This window comes from Podarcis filfolensis, assembly GCF_964270895.1.
Source record: "Podarcis filfolensis genome assembly, chromosome: Z".
NCBI lineage: Eukaryota > Metazoa > Chordata > Lepidosauria > Squamata > Lacertidae > Podarcis > Podarcis filfolensis.
In genome coordinates, this window is record NC_139617.1 from 40,237,131 (window position 1) to 40,259,551 (window position 22,421).

At 45.4% G+C, this 22,421-nt stretch overlaps 1 protein-coding gene across 1 annotated transcript in view; it reads right to left on the bottom strand.

The window, feature by feature from the left end:
* Positions 1 to 21,999, bottom strand: part of GSN (gelsolin) — a 58,409-nt gene extending 36,410 nt beyond the window's left edge. Inside the window, exon 1 of the mRNA XM_083597287.1 lies at positions 21,611 to 21,999. The gene's annotated coding sequence lies outside the window, so the exon portion shown is untranslated. The remainder of the gene's footprint in view (positions 1 to 21,610) is intronic.
* Positions 22,000 to 22,421: the final 422 nt, after the last annotated feature.

Sequence of the window (22,421 nt, forward strand, 5' to 3'; positions counted from 1 at the left end):
ACGAAGAGTCGGACACGACTAAACAACTGAACAACAACCACCACCGCCCACAATGGAGTAGAATACATTGTTGGCTGTTATTTTTTGTGTTTTTTTAGCATAAAGTGGGCTTAATTAAAAGGTTCTATCTTATGCCTTAATTCCAGGCATTCTGAAATTCTCAGAAATCTTTACATCTGAGGAACTGTGAAGTTTTTGAACTTTTCAAAATGATTTAGCTGCTACAGCTGCAAATACTTCAGTTCTGCTTCAGACCAGCAGAGGGCACACAAAGACTATTTATGGATTTCAGCACTCAAAGGCACCCAAGAAAAAGAGGTTTTGTTCATTGCAGTTTCAAACAGTTTTCAGAATAAAAACCTATTGTCAGGAAAAGGTGAATCTGAGAATGTGTACCCAGAAAACCTGGATATGTGCAAACAGCACCAAAGGTATTTGGCACAATGCTGGAGAAGCAGCGTGATAAGAATGCAGAACGAAAAACTTCAGAAGAGTCCTGCTGTTAAGGTGAGGCCAGGGGCCCATCTAGTCCAGCAACTGGCTCTCCCACTGGCCAACCAGATGCCCCAATGGGAAGTATCCACAAGCAGGAACTGAGTGCAACAGCATTTTGCCCACTTGTGATTTCCACCAATTGATATTGGGAGGACCATTGCCTCTGACCGTGGGGACACAGCACAGCCATTGTGGAGAGTAGCTTTAGCCTCCTCCATGAATCCGTCCAATCCTCTTTTAAAGCCATGGCTACTTCTTGTTGGAGCAAGTCCCATGATTTAAGCATGAGCTGTGTAAATAAGTGCTTTCTTTTTTATCTTTGCAAAATCTTCCAACATTCAGCTACATTGGATGCCCCTGAGTTTAGTGTTACAAGGGGGGAGGGGATTTTTTCTCTAGCCACTTTCTCTGCGCACTGCATAATTTTATACACCTGTGTTCTCCCACGCCACTTCACTAAACAAAAATACAACCCAAAACCCAGAACAAAACATTAAATACCCCTAGACGTAGTGCCCTCTGGTTTAAAGGTTTTAGAGCATGGCTAGGCAAACTAAGGCCCGGGGGCTGGATCCGGCCCAATTGCCTTCTAAATCCGGCCTGTGGGTGGTCCGGGAATCTGCCTGTTTTTACATGAGTAGAATGTGTCCTTTTATTTAAAATGCACCTCTGGGTTATTTGTGGGGCCTGCCTGGTGTTTTTACATTAGTAGAATGTGCCCTTTTATTTAAAATGCATCTCTGGGTTATTTGTGGAGCATAGGAATTCGTTCATCCCCCCCCCCCCCCCAAGGTCTGAGGGACAGTGGATGGCCCCCTGCTGAAAAAGTTTGCTGACCCCTGGTTTAGAGCCTAAGCAAACATCCTAGTACAACAGCAAAAGCTGTCCGAGGCTCACACCCTAAAACCACAGTCACAGTTAGGAGCTCACTGAGTCAGCCAACCACAGAGTAGATCCACCCTCTGAACAAATTGAGAAAGGAATCAAACTTGACAATTAAGCACAAAGTTCAAAGTCAGCTATACGGGCCAGAATGGGGAACTGGCAGCTCATGGTCTGGTTCCTCCACCTGCAATGTTATCTGGAAACACACCTGGTGAAATTACAATCAATATCTTTTTGAGTGCGGGCAGGAGAGGAAGTATGATCACAGTTCCTAGAGTCACTTAAAGTTGATCTGTTTACCGAGCATTCATCCTGATTCATTTATTTATTGTGCAACATTTGCAGGAAGGTTAGATAACTCTGGCTGTTTCTTGACCATTCATTCTGATTTGCTTGCAGGGAGCATAGACGACATCACATCAAGCAACTGTTACACCACACATTCCAGTGCATTTTCTCATCGCTTTCCTTAATGCAAAAAGTCTGGATTTATTTTTTTAAGGGTTTGTTGCACAAGAGCACCAATTCCCCTTTAACTGCTAGTCTACATGGATTATTATTATTATTATTATTATTATTATTATTATTATTTTTAAAAGTAGCCACTCTTCTCCGTGCAGTCCCAGGGAGGGTCACAGCAATTTAAAAATGCAACTACCAAGAGGACCTCACAGTTTATCTTAGTACCTGAGAGAGTCAGTAGGGAAGGAGGAAGTGCTTCAGCCCTACCATTCAGATTTTGTTAAGTATATTACTCCCGAGTCACAAGGGTCAGAAACTTAAAACAAAAACAGGCTAGGGTGGACAGGCAAAACCCACAGAGAGACAGTATGCACACAGAGAACTGACAAGCTGTTGCAAATCTAAACAGATTTGCAGCTTTTAGGAATGTTATACAAAGAGGGAGTCCAATGTTGTTTCAAAATGAGGGTTTTGGTTGCAAATTGTGACGGAACACAATGCAGGAAAGGCTTAGAAGCACAAAATGGGAGATTCTGTTGGGTCTAGATTCCAAAAGCAAGCAAGAGAGAGAGAGAGAGAGATATGATGGGAATTGGCCATAATCAATCCACAGAGTCACAGGGTTCACCAATAATAAATATCCCTTGTTTTCTCTGAGCTCTGGCATTCTGCAGCAAGGAGAAAGCTTTTCAAATCAGAAACATCTATCCTCCAGAGGTGCCGGCTTGAGCAGAAGATGGGGTGGGGGTGCGTGCATGATGATGCATACATGACATGCATATGACGCAGGGGTGCTGGGAGGAGTCAGGGGGCAGCAGCCCAGCTTCAATGGCTGGCAGCGGCTTCTCTCTGGTGCTCGGTCTCCTCTTCCTACCACAGCCATTGGCCCAGGGCTGTTCCTTTCCCTCTGTGGCAGGAGGAGCTGTCAGCCACTGGCGTTGTACTGTGTCACTCTCAGCTCTGTGCTCAGCCTCCTCCACAACTCACCCCAAAATATTTTATGGGGGGGGGACATGGGCCCCTTAGAGTTAGCATCTATGCTGCCAACCCATTCTCATTGTTGTCTATCCAGCACTTTGAGTTGAATTCAGCAGCTGGAATACTCCTTCCCCCCCCCTCCCAGTTTGGTGGAAACACTTACTAAGCATGTGTGTTTAAAATGCAACCTCTCTCAGATAGTTTCCTAAAGCCTCACTCACAAGTTCCTAATATGGGCAAGTGGTTTTACTGCACTCTCCTCTGTGACAGCTTTGCAAAGACAGCTGAAGTTTCCAGGGCTGAGATGCATCAGAATCATTCAGGACTTTTGCAGTTGGGTCTATGAGTCTCTGTTCTGTACCTCCTTCCTTCCAGTCAGCCTCTACTCAAGAGCAGATAATTCTGGCCATGATTAAATAATTCAGCTTGTTCCAATGCAGCGACTTAGCAGAATTATTCTGTCGCAGAGGAAGCTCTCTGTTGCATCTCTGCATGCACCAATGCTTCAAGGGGCATGTCCATCACAGAGACTCAAGCAGACACATCAAAGGGTGGGCTCCTTTGAGGGCAGGTTATTTTCTCTAAAGACAGGCTAGAAGTAAACCTCCCCCCACCCGGTGTACAAGTGAGCCCCCTCCCCCATTTTAATTCAATTTGTGTGTGTTTTTTTAAAAAATGTAGCTCAGCTCTCAGGAATTTGGGAAATGGTGATTTAGAAAATGCCCTGTCAGCTTGATCTCCAAAATACTGCATGATCTGCACAGAGGAAGACTATGTGGAGCTGGTAAAATATCACCCAAGCACCTAACTAAGGTAAAGGTAAAGGTACCCCTGCCCGTACGGGCCAGTCTTGACAGACTCTAGGGTTGTGCGCCCATCTCACTTAAGAGGCTGGGGGCCAGCGCTGTCCGAAGACACTTCTGGGTCACGTGGCCAGCGTAACAAAGCTGCATCTGGCGAGCCAGCGCAGCACACGGAAACGCTGTTTACCTTCCCGCCAGTAAGCGGTCCCTATTTATCTACTTGCACCCGGGGGTGCTTTCGAACTGCTAGGTTGGCAGGCGCTGGGACCGAGCAACGGGAGCGCACCCCGCCGCGGGGATTCGAACCGCCGACCTTTCGATCGGCAAGCCCTAGGTGCTGAGGCTTTTACCCACAGCGCCACCCGCGTCCCTAAGCACCTAACTAGCCAGCACTTAAAACCTGACTGAGCCCTGGCAGACAGGAATCTGAACTGTTTCCTCAGTCCTGAGATGAGGCAGGCCTGCAAAGCATGGTGTTGATGATCATGTCTGCCTATTTGCAATGCCAGGTCATTCCTCACAAACTTGGTTGGTCAGCTGTGTCAGACTTGGCAGGATGGTGGTATAAGATGATCAGGAACTACAGTCACTCTCTCCAACCACCTCCAGGCCAGCATGTTATTTCCAAGCAAGACTGGGGAATGCAGCCTATTCAGGGCTGGCACGCAGTGATTAAGAATTCTCAGGAAAGGAGCAACCAGAAGGAAACATGCATAAGTCTTTAGAACTGCCAACTTCTAGCCACCCTGTTCCTTTAACTGCTTTAACAGATTGGGAAAGGCTATAGCTAAGAGCCTCTGCCAGTCAGTGTAGTAGACAGTCCTGAGGTAGGTGGACTAATAATAGTCTGACTCGGTATAAGGCAGCTTCCCAAGCACAGCAGACAGAAGTTAAGCTTTTAGCCCTTAAGGCATACATGAATGAATGAAGAAGCAATCAAACATACAGAAACTTTTACTCTTGCCAATTGTTTCTTCCTTTGAGAAAGGTTCCTGCAGCAAACAGCTGCACACAGGGAGAAATCAAGTTTCCTGTCCATAAGGCACATGCAAATAAATGTGTTGTGGTAATGTCTGAGATGGTGCTGGAGGACACTTTTGAGAGTCCCATGGACTGCAAGAAGATCAAACCTATCCATTCTGAAGGAAATCAGCCCTGAGTGCTCACTGGAAGGACAGATCGTGAAGCTGAGACTCCAATACTTTGGCCACCTCATGAGAAGAGAAGACTCCCTGGAAAAGACCCTGATGTTGGGAAAGATGGAGGGCACAAGGAGAAGGGGACGACAGAGGATGAGATGGTTGGACAGTGTTCTCGAAGGTACCAGCATGAGTTTGACCAAACTGCGGGAGGCAGTGGAAGACAGGAGTGCCGGGCGTGCTCTGGCCCATGGGGTCATGAAGAGTCGGACACGACTAAACGACTAAACAACAACAACAAAATGTCTGAGAAAATCTATGAGAAGGAGTTCCAGCAGAAAGTGAGGCTATGGTTCTCAAAGGAACAATTCCCCCCTTTCTGTGATTAGACATGCATGATTTCTGCAGGTCACAGAATTCCACTTTTACTGAGGTGGAATATGGGATCCCTTGGCACAGAATTTTCAGTTTTGGTATGGACTTTTCGCAGCCCTCTTGCTAATAATCACCAACGCCTCTGGGTTTCTAGTCTCTCTCCTCTCTCACTCCTTCTTGCATAGCTCTAATTTTATCTGAGAAGTGAGGATAAGGCTTGGTCTCTTGTGGATTCGATTCTGAATCCTTCAAAGATGTCTGTTTGCCCTCAAAGCAATGCAACAGGACAGCAATTCAATGTAATTTCCATGCGCCCTGCACAACTGGACCAGATTATTTTGAATAATTTTTCATCCTTTGCACCCTTGTCAGCCTGACTCAATGCAAGAACAGGAATGCTCAAGCCCATTGATTTCAATTTGGGAAGACTTGAAGCTCAGTGGCAGGGCACTGCTCTGCATGCAGAAGGTCCCAAATTCAATCCCTGGCATCTCCCGGTAGGAATGGGAGAGACTCCCTGCCTGAAGTGCTGAAAAGGTTATCTTATACATGCTCTTGGCACAGATGCAGCTCCCCGGAATTCTAGAACTGCTTCACTCTACCCAACTGTTCCAGTCTCTCACCTAGGAGCCAAGCCCATCCAGAAGCATTCAGCCTTGCAGGAGTGCCCTAATCCTCATCATCACACTCTGAAGGAACAACTTTGATGCTTCCCCCTTTGGGGCTGCACCACTGGAGAAGACCTACTAGCAATGGTGACCTCCAAATGAATTGCCTTCTCCCCTGAAGACCAGCCACTGCTGTGTCAAAGTTCATACTCAGCCTGGGCAGAAACAAGCTGGTTTAATCGAAGCTTGTAAATATTTATTTCAGAGTTTTTTATATCTCACCATTCTTGCAGAGATCGGCACACAGGGCCGTTTGCAACAAAACATAGCCACTTGCTTGGCTGGTTTATGGCGAGTGAGTCAATTATTCAGACACCCTGGCTGGGAAGCTGCTTATTTTGAGCTACAGTTAAGAAGTGTATGGGCTCACAGTTTAACTAAATGTTTCTTTTATTTCAAAGGAGAGGACACATATTTATTTTGGTGGAACTGTTTTGGAATTTGATGTGCCTCCATGGCTGGAACCAGTATGCTTCTGAATACCAGTGGCTGGAAACCACAGGAGGGGAGAGGGCTGCTCTTGTGCTCAGGTTCTGTTTGCAGGCTTCCCACAGGCATCTGGCTGGCCACTGTGAGAACAGGATGGTGGGTTACATGGGCCATTTGTTTATCCAATTGGCTTTTCTTATGTTCTTATATGACAGTAATAGGATCTTTGGTGTACCCAGTGACCAGAAAAAACCTGCCTGGCCTGCTGTTAACACAGCAGCTTGATCTACAGAACCAAAACACACCTTTCCTTCAGAATGCACACTCATCTGAATTTTGCAATGCAATTCTGCAGCCAAATGTTTAGAAAAATGTAAATATTACAGGAAGGTGTGTGTCCAAATGAATATATTACGGAAAGCAACAAACAAAAATGCCTTATATTATGGGAAATTGCTTGGTGTGTGTGTGTGCACGTGCGCATTAGGAAAAAATTACACTAAAATGCTGGGGAATTTTCACAAGGACTTTAAAAACAAACATGCACAACTGATGTGGCAACGTGGAGAACCAAACTGAAGACTGGACAAAGGAGAAACTGAGAGAAGCCAAAAATGACAGGTTAATTCTTCCCCCTTTTCAACACTCTTAGTTTATGGAATCCGCCAGATGGCCATGAGCTGAGATGTCATGACTTTAAAAATAAAAAACAAACAAACCATGGACCTAAGACCCTATCAGTAGCACTTAGTGGAAGTGGTGAAACCTCCACATACAGGGACAGTATACCTTGATGAAGTAGAAGCTGGGGACAAATCCCTGGGGATGGGCATCAATCTTGTACCCAAAGGCATCAACCTAGCAAATTTGGAAACTGGATGATAGATCTAGAAAAGCAACTCTTGTTTCTAAATTTTCTATTTAGCCCTTACTTGCTAAACCTTTGTTTTTTCCTTTGATTTGTCTTCTTCCGCCTGCTGCTACTAGGTTATTCCCCCCCCTCAACTGGGAAGCTGTTAAGCCACAAGAAAGCTCCTTGCCTCCAGTATCAACTCACAGGTTCTTTGAAGAAGTAGTAGTAGTTTCCCTTCCACTGACTGCACTCAGGATGGCCAAGGGAGGTTGCGACACTGACCCAAGCCACGCCTCCCTGGCTTATAACTCTGTTTCCAGTTAAGCTGAGCCTCAGGGGAAGTGACTGCGGTCATCCCTAACAATTGGGAAACTACAAGATGAAGCCCAAAGATGGTCAAGAGAGTGCTCTAATTCCTCCCCTTCTTTCTTCTGTATGATCTTGACTATTAATATCAGGGCCACTTGGCAGAAGCTGAAACTCCCTACAAGCAAATCACTGCCGTGTGGAAAACAGTGAATGAATCCTGCATGAGGCAGGGTCTGGCTTGGGGCAAACTAAGGTTGGTGGGGCAGAGCACTGCTTGCCTAAATCGAACAGCCTCCACAGCCACAGGAGATGCGAACAAGTGATCTTTCAAGGGAAATGGGTCTCCCATTACTGGCATTACTGAAGACCCCCCCATTTGATTTCCAGCATCTCCAGGTACGACTGGAAGTATCTCCTGCCTGAAACCCCGGAGAGCCATTGCTAGTCACTATAGACAGTACTGAGCTAGAAAGACTAATGGTCAGACTCGTTATAAGGCAGCTTCCTCTGTTTCTATGCCCAGCAGACAGAAATCAAGGTTTTAGCCCTTAAGGCACATATGAATGAATGAGCAAACTGTGCTCCTACTTCCTAAGCGCTTATATGCACTCAGCAAAATGGGCACATCTGCAATTCATAGCTTATTTACAAACACAACCCAGGGGATTTGCACCTCCAAAGAGGGGACTCGCAAGTCTATTGCCTTGAGTGAAGCAGCTTTTTGCACTGATGACATACTTGGGAGTCTAGAAAGGAGACTGCTGAGAGGTGTGTGGGTGTGAGAGAGATTAAGTGTGGAGGACATGCCATCTGTGCAAGTGAGATCAAGACTGAAATCTTACTTTCATTAGCTGTGGCTACCTTCTCTGCTTTAAAAATGTATCTAAAATAAGGGGTAATTGAGTTAGGAAGGCAAGAACTAGGTAGTGGTGTTGGTGTTGCATTCGACCCCTGCTTTAGCTATAGATTCATTGTATGCTATTGAAACAAGTTGGCATCCAGCCTCTCCCTGTGTGAAATGGGAACAAGAATTGCCAATTTCACATAGGGGATCATGAGCTCAAATACCATGAAGAATTGTACAGTTGTTTGCCATATACTTCCTGCCAACCTAGCAGTTCGAAAGCATGTCAAAGTGCAAGTAGATAAATAGGTACCACTCCAGTGGGAAGGTAAACGGTGCTTCCATACGCTGCTCTGGTTCACCAGAAGCGGCTTAGTCATGCTGGCCACATGACCCAGAAGCTGTACACCGGCTCCCTCGGCCTATAGAGCGAGATGAGCACCACAACCCCAGAGTCGGTCACAACTGGACCTAATGGTCAGGGGTCCCTTTACCTTTACCTTTACCTTTGCCATATACTGCTCTCTAAATGGTAACTAGCAGTACAGTGGTTGCAAGCCATTGTTGTTGTTGTTGTTACTCACTTGCCCTTCACCATAAAGTCCCAAGGCACATTACCAAAACATAAAACATCAATACAAAATCAGTTAGAACAAGTTACCATTAGAAGAACATGATGGGTTCTTAAAACATGTATCTCAGTTGTCAAATGCCAGGGTAAAGAGATGTATCTTCAGCATGCAATGGAAGTTGCACAGTGAAGATGCTCAGTGCACCTCCGTGGGAAGGGAATTCCATAAATTATGCTGAGATCATTTTTGCAGCTGGTTCTGTCTTCTTTCATCCATGAGGAGGACTCCAATAGGGGCTACGCAATTGCTGAGTCACTTATCTTCAAGTGGTGTGTTCTTGATACAAGTTGATGCACATATTCTCTATGCGCTGCTGAATCATTTTTTAATAAGATGTACAGTAGCGTCTGTTTAGGGCTTGCATCCTTTTAAGGCTCCGAAATCCTATGCATATTCACTTAAACATTAAGCTGGTATCGATTCAGAAGACTAAATGTCTGTGTAATCATGATTCAAAATTAGGTTGCAGTTGTGCTTAGGAAGAATGCAGTCGTGCTTTTGCATACCATGTTGCAAGCCTGAGGCAAACCCATTTCAACTGAGATTTGATTTACGGGGCACACAAACAGGTTTAGCATGCCTGCGTTTTCCCCTCTAGTCAAAATTTCCAGTCCCGTTCCAACAAGCTCAGGCAGGACTGGCATCACTTCCTTATCTCATTTCCCATCCTTACCACATTCCTGCCTTTAGTCAGTATTACTGGGAATTTATTTACCTGTGCCAGGGTCTTCTCGGTGATGGCTCTCCATTTGTGGAATACCCTCCTCATTACGGACTTTTAGGAGAAAGTTTTAAACACTCCTGTTTACCTAGTCATTTGATGGCTGAAAGGCACTGGTCCTGACAACCCTGAAATCACTTGCTGAGAGAATATTGTTAACTGTTTTAACACTATTTTTAATATTATTATTATTATTATTACTGACATGTTTGCTGCACTGGGCTCCTTCTGGATGAAGGGCAGGATATAAACATAATAATAATAATAATAATAATAGTAGTAGTAGTAGTAGTAGTAGTAGTAGTAGTAGGATAATCCCTGTTCTTATTCAGCAGAGTTGGCTCCAATAGCCAACATGTTTGGAAGCTCCAACTGGAACAGAATTCTACCAACAGAGATTCAGCAGGCACCTTTGGTTTCAACTTTTAAATGCCTGATTAAAAACTCTTCTATTCTGTCAGATTTGTGCAGGCCATTAAGAGTACATATTTCCATAATAATTATCTGGTTTCGGATTGTAATTTTTTATACAGTTTTTACTATATGGCTTTAATAATTGTTGTAAATTGCTCTGATATTCTTAATGAATAGCAGTAACATACCCCCGGGAAACATCTGTCCCGGGAAAACCAGGGCATCCTGTTTTTTCACTTGTGCACAGCGGCTATTTTGGGTGATCTCGACCTGAGAAAAGTGCTTCTTCCAGGGCTTTGATCTCATGCAGGTCATGTGACTCACCTGGGCATGTGGCCTGGAAGATGTGCATCCTGGTTTTGGGCCTGGACACATTGGAGGATATGGAGCAAATACATGTATTTACAAATAAAATTAAAATGTTGCAATTCCCTTGCACAAGACAAAAACCCAGGGGGGTAGGGTGCCGGGGCAGATGGTCAGCCCCAGCTGTCCCAGTCCTGTATGTATGGGGCAGAGAAGAGAGGGGACTACCACAGATCTCTTGCCTGGGGCCCAGAATGCTACCAGGATACATCTCCCCACCTCCCTCACCACATTGTTTCTTTGAATAAGAAATTCCCTCCCTCTCCCAGGCATGCCCAAGGACAAAGTGTTCAATCATGCATATAAGTAGGTTTTGAAAATTGGAGGAGGGGGCAGAGAAATTTAGATGACCAGGGAAGGGAGACAAAGTACAACTGCATAGAAAGGGGGCGAAGTTGGGAGTGGAAGTTGGAGAGTCTGTGGTTAGCAAAAGATTGATTCATAACATCCAAAAAATAAAAAAGCAAGTTAACATTCCAAGCAGCTTATTTAAAGTAGGTCTTGCGTCCTACCTTGGCGTCTTTGACACAAGTCATCCCCATAACTTTTTTTAAAAAAACAACACTCCCTAGGAAACATTTTAAATAAAGTTTAAGTCGCTACATTTTTAATTTGATTTCTTTTCTCTTGCAGATTTCTACATTATTTACTAACAGTAGTCTACAATGTTTTCAGAACTGAGACACATATCTAAACCAAACATGCATTTGGGCTTCTATTTCTGATATGTATATATAGTCTCTCTCTCTCTCTCTCTGTCTCTCTCTCTCTCTCTCTCTCTCTCTCTCAGATCAGGCCAAATTCTGGTAGTGTAGCAGTGGAGAACCTTTTGTTTCCTTAGCCCAAGGGCCACACTCCCTTCTGGGCAACCTTCCAGGGATCACATGCCAGTGATGGGTAGAGACAGAGGCAAAAGTGGTCAAAGCAACAAATGTAAATTTAACCTTTGTACAGCAGGTGAGTTTCTGCACATACTTTCACACCTCCTTTCTCTCCTCCATCCAGACAAGCAAGAAGCATTATCGGAGATCAAGGACATATTCCATCTAGGCAAAAACACTTGGGGCAGAGCGTGGCCTGGGAAGTATTCCAAGGGCCAGGCACAGAGGACTGGAGGGCCACTCCCCCCCCCATTTGAATTTGCCCATCTCCATCCCACCAGCAGAAGACCAATTAAGTCCTACTCAGTGAAGACTCACTTAAATTAAGGAATCTAATAGGAATTCCAACGAATTCTAACAGTAATATCCATTATTTTCAGCAGGTCTGCTCTGAATATGACTAGCATGGAAACAACCCCAGTGATTTATAATGCACAGAGCCTCATTTTGTGAGCGTACAGACTGGGTCCCAAAGACAGCTTTCATTAACGCGCTTATAGGTAAAAGGAAAACAATCCCAAGCTTATAGCCCTAATCTAAAAGTGCGTTCAAGTAACTCCCTTTGTGTTCCTGGCATTCAAGTGCTTCTGGGCTATTTTTACCAGCTTTTGGCAGACAGCCAGAATTGGTCATAAAACCAGTAGGAAACAAGGATTTGCCATTCATCTCACCATCAGCTGTTCCGCCCTCTGGTCAGCTGATGGCACACCAAGAAGAGGAGGCAAAGCAAAGGCAACGGAGGAGAGAGGAAAAAACCACCGGCAAAGAAAAATAAATGCTTCTCTTTATGCAACTTTAACTGCAGCCCTGCAGATTTCTATTCCTCTAGAACAGCTTCCCCAAAACATTTGATAATGTAGGGAAGTGGTGTGTGTGTGTGTGTGTGTGTGTGTGTGTGTGTGTGTGGAGAGAGAGTCCTAGATTAAAATTGGAAACATAGTTTGCTTGACACCCAATCTATCTTTTTGAGTAGATATGACAATGCAGCTGCGTAGATTTATAAATTCACTTGACAATGCAATCCTATGCATGATTACTCAGAAGTTAAGTCCTACTGTGTTCTTTGGGGTTTGCTTCCAGAAAGAAACATTGACAGAGTGATGCTAAGCATGCTTACTCAAAAACATGCATGACTTCAATAAGATTTAACTAAGAGTGCACAGAACTGCATCCTTGTAGCTTAATCCTGCACATGGCTATGCAGAAGTAAATCCTGTCAAGTTCAATATGCTTGATGCTTAGGAAGGACTGCGGCCTTAATTGACTAAAAAGGTTGTTCAATTATTATTTTTAATACAAGTGCTTACAAAGAATGCATATTATCATTAACAATTTGACTGAAATCCATATGATTAATAGAGCAAGGGTCCCTTGAGACATCGTTTAGATTGTACATTCATGATGTGCTGGGTACTTTATCATACTGGGGCAGTTAAACATCACTCCACTGTTTCTGCTTGGCAAATGTTTTGGGGCAAACATACTGCTTTTTTTTCCAATCGGTGCATGTCTCATAACTTCCTGCTGAAATCCATTTATACCACCAATACTCCAGTATTACTACTACTACTACTACTACTACTACTACTATTTATTATTTGTACCCCTCCCATCTGGCTGGGTTTCCCCAGCTACTCTGGGCAGCTTCCAACAAAAGATTAAAAATACATTAAAACATCAGTCATTAAAAACTTCCCTAAACAGGGCTGCCTTGAGATGTCTTCCAAATGTCATATAGTTGTTTATTTCTTTGACATCTGATGGGAGGGCGTTCTACAGGGCAGGCGCCACTACTGAGAAGGCCCTCTGCCTGGTTCCCTGTAACTTCACTTCTCGCAGTTTTCCTGGGGGGGACGCATACCCCTAAACATTTTGTGAATCTTTGTACTTTTGTCTATTTACTGTATTTACTTTTCCCAATTTGAACTATAAAATGATGATTTTCTTGAGTCGAAATGAGAGTACCCCTAAACATTTATTAGAAAAAAACCACTGCTATTACCTTGGCAACCCAGAAATGTGCCCTGACACAATGAGAGGCTGCAGCCCTGGGTTTTCAAAGATGAACACTCTAGCTTAAGCACTTTTGGATGCAAAGAAAGCAGGTCATAATATAGGCTGCCCAAAAATATGAGAGGAATGGAACAGCGAGCCTGACAGCAACCTCACTCTTTAATCTTGTAAACCACAAAATATTCTCAAAGTAACTCTGATATTTTTTCCCCTGCCCTCATATGAAGAAATATTTCATCCCCTTCCTGTAACCAGGCATGCAGTCTGATGCATCTCAGAGCTTGGAATAATGGAACAGCTACCGGGCTTAGTGTTTGATCGGGTGTGCCTGTTTCTCTCTCCCCGCCCCCGCCCCATCTGGAATAATTGCACCTCATCCCATCCCTATGGTGATGGCTCTGGCATCTGCACACTGCAATTACTCCCAGCGTAAACACTGCCAAAGGGCTTTTGGGTCCTGCCTCCCACAGAACATCATTTCCTCCCTATGTCTGTGCCCACTGCCCTTGAGATATGGAGCAGTTGTGTTCAGAATCCAGCTGTTAAAAGGGGTGAGACTGGCTGTCACTCAATGGAGATTGGTCCACTGGGGCAAACGGGGCACTGCCCCACCAACTGTCTGGCCCCACACTGCCCTTCTTACTTGCAACCAGTTTAGGGAGTGGCACTGGCCGTCAGCTTCCACCTTCTCTTCAGGCTCAGAGGAGGGCAGAACTCTCAGTTTTAACTATGATTTAGCATATCAGCTCCAGATATTGGAGGGAACTTGGGGAAGAATCTGCCTCCTCATTGTAGGAAGTCCAGGGGGTTCTTGTGTGCGAGCTCCCAGGCTGGTGAGTTGAGCCTTGGCAGATGCCCAACTATGCTAAACCTTGATGTTCCGTGTAGCAAAATCCTCTGCCTGAGATGATAGCACACTCTCAAATGACTGGATTTTAACAACTGTCTAATTTCATGTTCTTTTCTAAGAGGGAAGTTTTGATTTCTGTAGGCTTGTGTTTTCCTGTCTCTCCCATTAACAGTGGCTGGTGACTTCAGCCTGCCAGTGATCAGGAACCCCCTTCTATAATAAGCCTTGAGGTGGGTGGGTGTGCAAATTACAAGCAGCAGTGACTCATATTCTCTCTCTCTCTCCTTCCTCTTCTTGAGGATTTGGCTGGATAGGACTCATAGCTCCTGTAGCAGCTAGAAAGAAAAGTCTCCTGAAATTTTGCAGGGCTGCCAGGGGAACTAGCCCTGCAAACATTTAAGAGAAGACTGAATGGGTTCCTACTGACGATGTTTTCATATATTTGAATAAAAGGGGATTGGATGTATGATCTTTTGGGTCTCAATCCAATCCCCTCCCCCAAATGAAAAGTCATTGGTGTAATGAGAGAAACTGGATACCTGGTGTAATTACACACACACACACACACACACACACGCACACACACACACACACGTACATCTACACATCCTATGGAACATGTTTCTCTTCACTAAATTCACAAAGCAGTTTAAGCCCAAACACTCAAATGTATGTGATCACAAGGACTAGACAGGGGTCAGCAAACTTTTTCAGCAGGGGGCTGTTCCACTGTCCCTCAGACCTTGTGGGGGGCCGGACTATATTTTTTTTGGGGGGGGGAATGAACGAATTCCTATGCCCCACAAATAACCCAGAGATGCATTTTAAATAAAAGGACACATTCTACTCATGTAAAAACACACCGATTCCCAGACCATCCGTGGGCCGGATTTAGAAGGCAATTGGGTTGGATCCAGCCCCCGGGCCTTAGTTTGCCTACCCATGGACTAGAATCACATTCCTGTATGTGAAGCGTCTGAGCATCTGCAGCAGCGGATGTCACTCAAGGGCCACCAATCTATTTAGGCTATGGGCACAATTTGAGTTTTGAGCAAATACTGTGAACACTCCCTCCCCTCCACCGGTCACTTCTTTTTCTCCTGCCTTGCACTCCAGCCCTGGTGACAGACAGACAAGAGAAAACGTGTGTGCGCACATGCTTTGCTTTTGCATGGGACATGCATAAAAGTTGGATCCAGCAGACATAACAATGCGTTCAAAACCGCATAGAGTGGAAAGAGGAAGTGGGAAAGAGAGTCGTTCTTCCAACTTCCTCCTGCCGCTCTATGTACCTTTGGAGGAACAAAAAGGAAAGTACTGTACTTCACATCAAAGAGGCAGTGGGGATTCCCACTGTGCCTGTGGGAACACTGGTGATTTCTACAGTAGCTTCTAATTTATAGTTAGTAAAGATAAAGGGACCCCTGACCATTAGGTCCAGTTGTGACCGACTCTGGGGTTGCAGCGCTCATCTCGCTTTACTGGCCGAGGGAGCCGGCATACAGCTTCCGGGTCATGTGGCCAGCATGACTAAGCCGCTTCTGGCAGAGCAGCGCACAGAAATGCCATTTACCTTCCTGCCAGAGTGGTACCTATTTATCTACTTGCACTTTGTGCTTTCGAACTGCTAGGTTGGCAGGAGTAGGGACCAAGCAACGGGAGCTCACCCCGTCGCGGGGATTCAAACCGCCGACCTTCTGATCGGCAAGTCCTAGGCTCTGTGGCTTAACCCACAGAGCCACCAGCGTCCCTTTATAGTTAAGTTTTCTGTATCTATTTGAGCCATGGATCATGGCGTTCCTTGTTGCTTTTTAAAGAGTTTATTTTCGTGTTTTGCCTGTGTGCATGCAGAGGGGGAGTCTGTTGGTGTGGATGCAGTGCTACTCCACTTCAGGCACCATCAGAATTCACTTGTGCAACAGACCTCAGGACTGGACTTGCAAATGGATTTCAAACGCAAAACTCCTGTTGCACTTTGGGCTGGGACAGAATAAGAGGCGGACGATACTGCAGCTGCCATGGCCACCAGTTGCTGGCTCCCTGTTTTCTCCAATCAGAAGCTGAATAAAGCATGGTTGGCTCATTTCCATCGGTGTGTTCATGTAGCAGTGAGGGCTACATGTAGGGAGCTCCTTCAGATAGAGCAGCAATTGTGCTGACCTTTGGTTGAGTGGGGAATGGGAGAATTAGCTCAAGCCCCCTCCCAAACTCCTGATTGGTGTTATTACCAGTGGTGTCTGGTGGCCATTGGGCAGACAGCAGAGAGGCCAATGGCAGGCAGAGTAGAAGCCAATGGCAATCAGCATTCATCTTCCTCCCTAAAGAGTTCTACAAGGGGCAACACTGAGCATAAGGATGAGGAAGCTGGCAGCCAGGCTACTGTCTGCACTGGATGTACCGTATTTTTCGCTCTATAAGACGCACCAGACCACAAGACGCACCTAGTTTTTGGAGGAGGAAAACAAGAAAAAAAATATTCTGAATCTCGAAAGCCAGAACAGCAAGAGGGATCGCTGTGCAGTGAAAGCAGCAATCCCTCTTGCTGTTCTGGCTTCTGGGATAGCTGCGCAGCCTGCTTTCGCTCCATGAGACGCACACACATTTCCCCTTACTTTTTAGGAGGGAAAAAGTGGGTCTTATAGAGCAAAAAATACGGTAAGTAAGAAGGCAGGTAGGTGGGAGTTTGCTGAGGATAGACTGAGGTTGGTGGGGCACTGCCCCATTCACTCCAATGCACTACTTTCCACTGACTATGACGGCTTTTTACAGAGTTATTTGTTGTGTGCAGCCTGGCAGCTGGATCAGGAAGAGGAACCAGAGTGATCACACACATTTGGGCAACCAGAGACGTATGTATAGAAGAAAAGTTCCATTCGCGTATGGCCACCAGCTTGATCAGACTGGTTATTTCTATGTCTTGCACTGGATTTCATGCTGTCCTTAAATGCACAGCAGCAGCAGCAGGAGAGGTTGCAGGTTTACTTAAAAAAGAAAGGTACCCAGTTGCTATTTAGCCCTGTGGCAGCCATGAAACACACATTTTTGCACAAATTATCAGCATTGATTTAACTTTAGGAAGTCGTTAATTCACAAAACCTTCCCTTCCAGAAAGGTGTGGCACCCCAGACTGTGTCTCAGCTTTCAGCTCACATTTTGAAAAAAGCTTTCTGTGAGTTCTTAATTTAGAAGTTCCCCCAACTTTTGCTGCTTTGTATTAAAAGCCCCCCCTTTCTAATAGTGAATATAGAAGAGTTGTTATTGATCTTTGGGGATTCAGAGATCCACTTTTAGGGCAGTGACTGGGAACCTAGAGCCCTTGGGTCTCTCCCCAGGCCACATGCCCTCCTCAGTCACCCTCCCTACTGGCCCTGCTTCACATTCTGCTTGGGTGCTTTTGAAAGTGTCCTTGGAACTCTGCAAATGCCCCTTGCTTGCCTGGATGGAAGACAGAGAGGGGTGCACGAACATGCATAAAACTAATAATACTTGTAAAAAGGCAAAATGTGCATCCATTGCTCTGTCCACTTTTTCCTCTGGTTTTTCCCATCACTGGCATGTCCCACCCCACCCCATGAGATTGCCCAGAATGGGAAAGGGAGTGGAAGGAGGCAAGGAAGATTATACTCATGGGTGTCTATTGGAGTGGGCAAGGGGGGCAATTGCTCCCCCAATCCCCATGTATGTGCCATAATCCCTAAATTCCTAGCTTTTCTATTTTTAATGTAAATTTCTAGCACTAAAACCTGGGATATGAGGCAAAACACGCAGGAGATGGTCTCCTTATTTCTTTTGCACAAAATTAGCCAGTTACTCAGTGATGGCTGGCGCCCATTGTGACTGGTGGGCCAGAAGGCTGGAAGCCCAAACATTAGGCAGTGCCAAAGCCAATGATAGGCAGAGTCATCTTAGCTTTGTCCCCATCCTCTTTCCCATTGAGCTTTGCAAATGGGGAGGAAGTGATGGTGGTGGCGGAAGAGGAAGCTGACAGCCAATGCCACTCCCTGGACTGGTTCTTATCAGGAAGGAGGGCAGGTGGGGGGGCAGCTGAGAGTGGACCAAGGTTGGTAGAGCGCTGCCCCATTTGCCTGAATGGGCCAACCTCCACTGCAGCTACTATCTCAACAGTGTTTTCAGCTGGTGAATTAAGTCGGAACAATGAGTGACATTTAAGAAAGCGGATCTGGCTAGCTAGGGTGAAACACCCATTGTCTTCTACACTCTAGAGAAGGAACTTCTTGGTTTGCTTTTGAGGCTTTTATGCTCACCTCCCGTGCTGGAAAAGTGATCACTGCCCTGTACAAAACAGTTCAAGTATCCAGGATTTTTTTTTGAGGGGTGAGGTGGATACAGCTGTAATGGGGGGGGTATAGTTTCAAAAACAAAGGAGTAGCAAAACAACAACCGGAGTTCATGATATTTCAAACTCAGGTGTTCTTTCATACAAAAAAATGTTATCCCTCCCCCATTTATCAAATGACCCTGCCAGCATGTCAATGCAGACAGAATTTTCTATTATTATACCTATATTACATAGGGCAAGGCTGTGGCTAGAGTGCATAGGTAATGTCAGCACAGCACAGCACAGCACAGCACTGTTGTACCCAGTTTGGATGATTTGTTTAATGTAATATCTGTACCCTGCTTTTCCAACAACAATAATGAGCTCAAAGTGGCTCACAATAAAAACATCAAGACACTAACAAACATGACAACCCCTGTAGTATCAAAAACACAACAGCATAGGAAGATTAATAATAATAATAATAATAATAATAATAATAATAATAATAATAATAATACAATTCAGTACAAACTAAGCTGTTAAGAGCATGATGATCCCACAAATGCCCATACATCTAGTTCTCCGGTCTTTTCAGACCTAAGACACTTTTTCATCCCCAAGCAAAACTTGTGCATTGCACCTTCTAAAAATAAGGAAAGTGTGATTTTGTTTTTCAAAGAACAAGTTCTTGGGGAAATTTTTTTTTCTCTTTTTAAAAAAGAATGAGTGCTTTTTTTTTTGCTATGCAAATTCATACAGTCAATTCATTGACTAAAACTAAGCTCTTTACCCTGGCTTTTGACACCCAAGCTGCATATTTTCAGCACCTGCCTTATTTCTGTGATTGTAAGTTGTTTTAAACTGTTTTTAAAATTGTGCTTTAATTGTTGTAACCTGTCCTGGGCATAATAATAAATGACTCATCTAAGCTTTCTTTAACTGTGACAGCTGTATCAGAATGTATTCTTCTACACAAGTATTTATTTTCTTATTGAATGTGGGGGGGGGGGGTTACCTGCCTTTCCACCAGATTATTTTCAAGGTGAGTAAATAAAAATTAAGGAACTTGGATAGAGGACATCTATCTTTGAATCTGGACATCCAGTTTCTTCTCCCTCCCTCCTCCCTCTTTCTTTTCTTAAAAAGGATAGTAGTAGGAAGGGTAGGAAAGGACACAAGACAGAACACAAGAAAGACCTGCTGCACCTGGACAGTGGCTCATCTAGTCCATCACCCTGTTCTCACAGTGGCAACCTGAGTGCAACATCACTCTCCCCTCCTGTGGTTCCCTGCACCTGGTAATCAGAAGTATACTGCCTCTAACATTGGAGGTGGAACATAAGAGCCCAGCTGGATAAGGCTAGTGGTCCATGTAGTCCACCATCCTGTTCTCACAGTGGCCAAACAGATGTTTCTGGGGAGCCCGCAAGCAGGACCTGAATGCAATAGCACTCTCCCCACTTGCAGTTCCTAGAAACTGGCATTTATAAGCTGACTGCCTCCAAACCGTGGAAGCTGAACATAGCCATCGTGGCTAGTAGCCATCAATTGCCTTATCCTCCATGCATCTATCTATTCTAAGGGTTCCCAAACTCTTGTCTGCAAGGTTTGCTCAGGAGTTTCCCAACATGATTCTGGTTTTGCAGGTTGAAGACAGGAGATGGAACACCCACCGCATTACATATTCACACCAACTTTTACAGTGGTACCTCGGGTTACATATGCTTCAGGTTACATACGCTTCATGTTACAGATTCCGCTAACCCAGAAATATTACCTCAGGTTAAGAACTTTGCTTCAGGATGAGAACAGAAATCATGCTCTGGCGGTGCAGCAGCAGTGGGAGGCCCCATTAGCTAAAGTGGTGCTTCTGGTTAAGAACAGTTTCAGTTTAAGAACGGACCTCTGGAATGAATTAAGTACTTAACCCGAGGTACCACTTTACATGTAATTTTTACTGCTTCTTCTGTTTCTTGCATTTTATTTTATTGTATTATAATTGGAATTCCATAAAATGTAGCAAAATAGCAGTTTGAAGGAAATTAAAGAAGATAATTCGGCATCTAGCCCAACACATTGCAACTGAGTGGTCCACCAAGACCCTCAGTGATTTTTAAGTGATGAGGGAACAATTTGGGAACCACTGGTCTAAACCTCTTTTAAAGCTACCCATGTTGGTGGCCATCACTTTTTCCAGTGGGAGTGAGTTCCATAGTTTCTAACTATGTGCTTTGTGAAGAAGGACTTTTCTGTGTCTACATTCTCCACACCACGCATCATTTTATATACTTCTATCATGTCGCCTCTTCCCCAGTGCTTCACTGGACAGCCCTTGGTTCTCGTATGAGGAGAAAGGAAGAATAACTTTACTTCCTTCCTTCTTGTGGCGAAGTCTTGTGTGAGGGAGATAAAAAGAAACAGAAAGGAGGAGGAAGGAAGAGAAAAGAGACAGAAAGAAAGAAAGAAAAGAAAATGTTTTGGTCCAATTCTGAGTCCCCACGGAAGACCAAGGATCTCTACACTACATCAAAGAGCAACTTGTATCCTACGGGCTCAAACCTCAGAGGGAGCGATTTGATTGGCCGCTCCTCCTAGCCTTCCAGCACCCTTTTGACAGTCCCAGATTCTTTCACAGAAGCCTCAACAAGTGTTGCAGATAAGCTAAGGAGCTGCGTGTGATAAAGGAGCAGGTGACCCAGCTGTGTGTGTGTGAGAGAGACCCATATCAAGAGAGTGCTAAACTGGAAATCCTGCAAACAACGACCATCCCAATCCACGTATCACCCCCCCACCACAAAGCGTATAGCGCGCGCACCCCCGCCCTCCACTCTGCCTTTTCCCTGCCTAGTACACGCCGACTCCCTAAACTTCTGGTTCTCACGGACCGTGGGAGTCCGCGAAAACTTCTATACCGCAATAAATCTGTTCGCTTTTAAGGGGCTCTTTGGTCAAAGCCTTGATGATTTCTTCCAAGTTGCGGATACAGCTCGAACAACCCCCCCCCCAAAAGTAGCAAGATCGCGCCCCCAACCCACATAACTCCCACCCCATCAAGAGCATCTCCCAGACCCAGAGGGGAGGGACCGACACGTCAGATCGCCCGGAGGAGGGGAAAGGAGGAGGAGGGGGACCCCAAACCCGGATCTGTTGCGCCCGTCTCCGCCCCCTCCCTCTCTTTCTCCCTTCCAAGCGGCCTGCTCAGGGGTCTTACCTGGGGTTGCAATGGAAAAGCAAAAAGGAGCTCAAGCTGATTCCAACCCACCGAAGTAAGATACGAGTGGGCCGGTCCGAACTGAGCTCAGCTGAGAGGAAGAAGAGAAGAAGAAAAGAGGGAGCGAGGGAGGGAGGAAAGGAGCGCTGGGCTGGGCTGGGAGGGGCAGGGCATCTTCCGCCTCCTCTGCCTCTGTGCGCCCCGCCCAGCGCATTGGAGACCCACAGGCCACTCAGAAGCGCTTAGGGGTGGAGCATTTTGGTGTTGCAGAGAGCTGGACCTGAGCGTCTGGTAGCTGATCTTTCGGAAGGGGCATGTGGGCAGGAGAGACGTGGCGACGAGAGAGCCCTAAGAGTCAGAACCGTCTAGTCCAGCAAAGCCTCTCCCTTTCCCCACCCGCTCCGGAACTCAGTAATAAATAACAACAACAACAACAACAACAATAATAATGTATTTATACCCCGCCCATCTGGCTGGGTTTACCCAGCCACTCTGGGCAGCTTCCAACAAAACACTATAATACAATAACCTATTAAACATTAAAAGCTTCCCTAAACAGGGCTGCCTTCAGATGTCTTCTAAAAGTTTGGTAGTTATTTTTCTCTTGGATATCTGGTGGGAGGGCGTTCCACAGGGCAGGCGCCACTACCGAGAAGGCCCTCTGCCTGGTTCCCTGTAATTTGGCTTCTCGCAGGGAGGGAACCGCCAGAAGGCCCTCAACACTGGACCTCAATGTCCGGGCAGAATGATGGGGGTGGAGACGCTCCTTCAGACTAGCTTTGATGACCCCTTGGATCCCCTCCTACTCAGT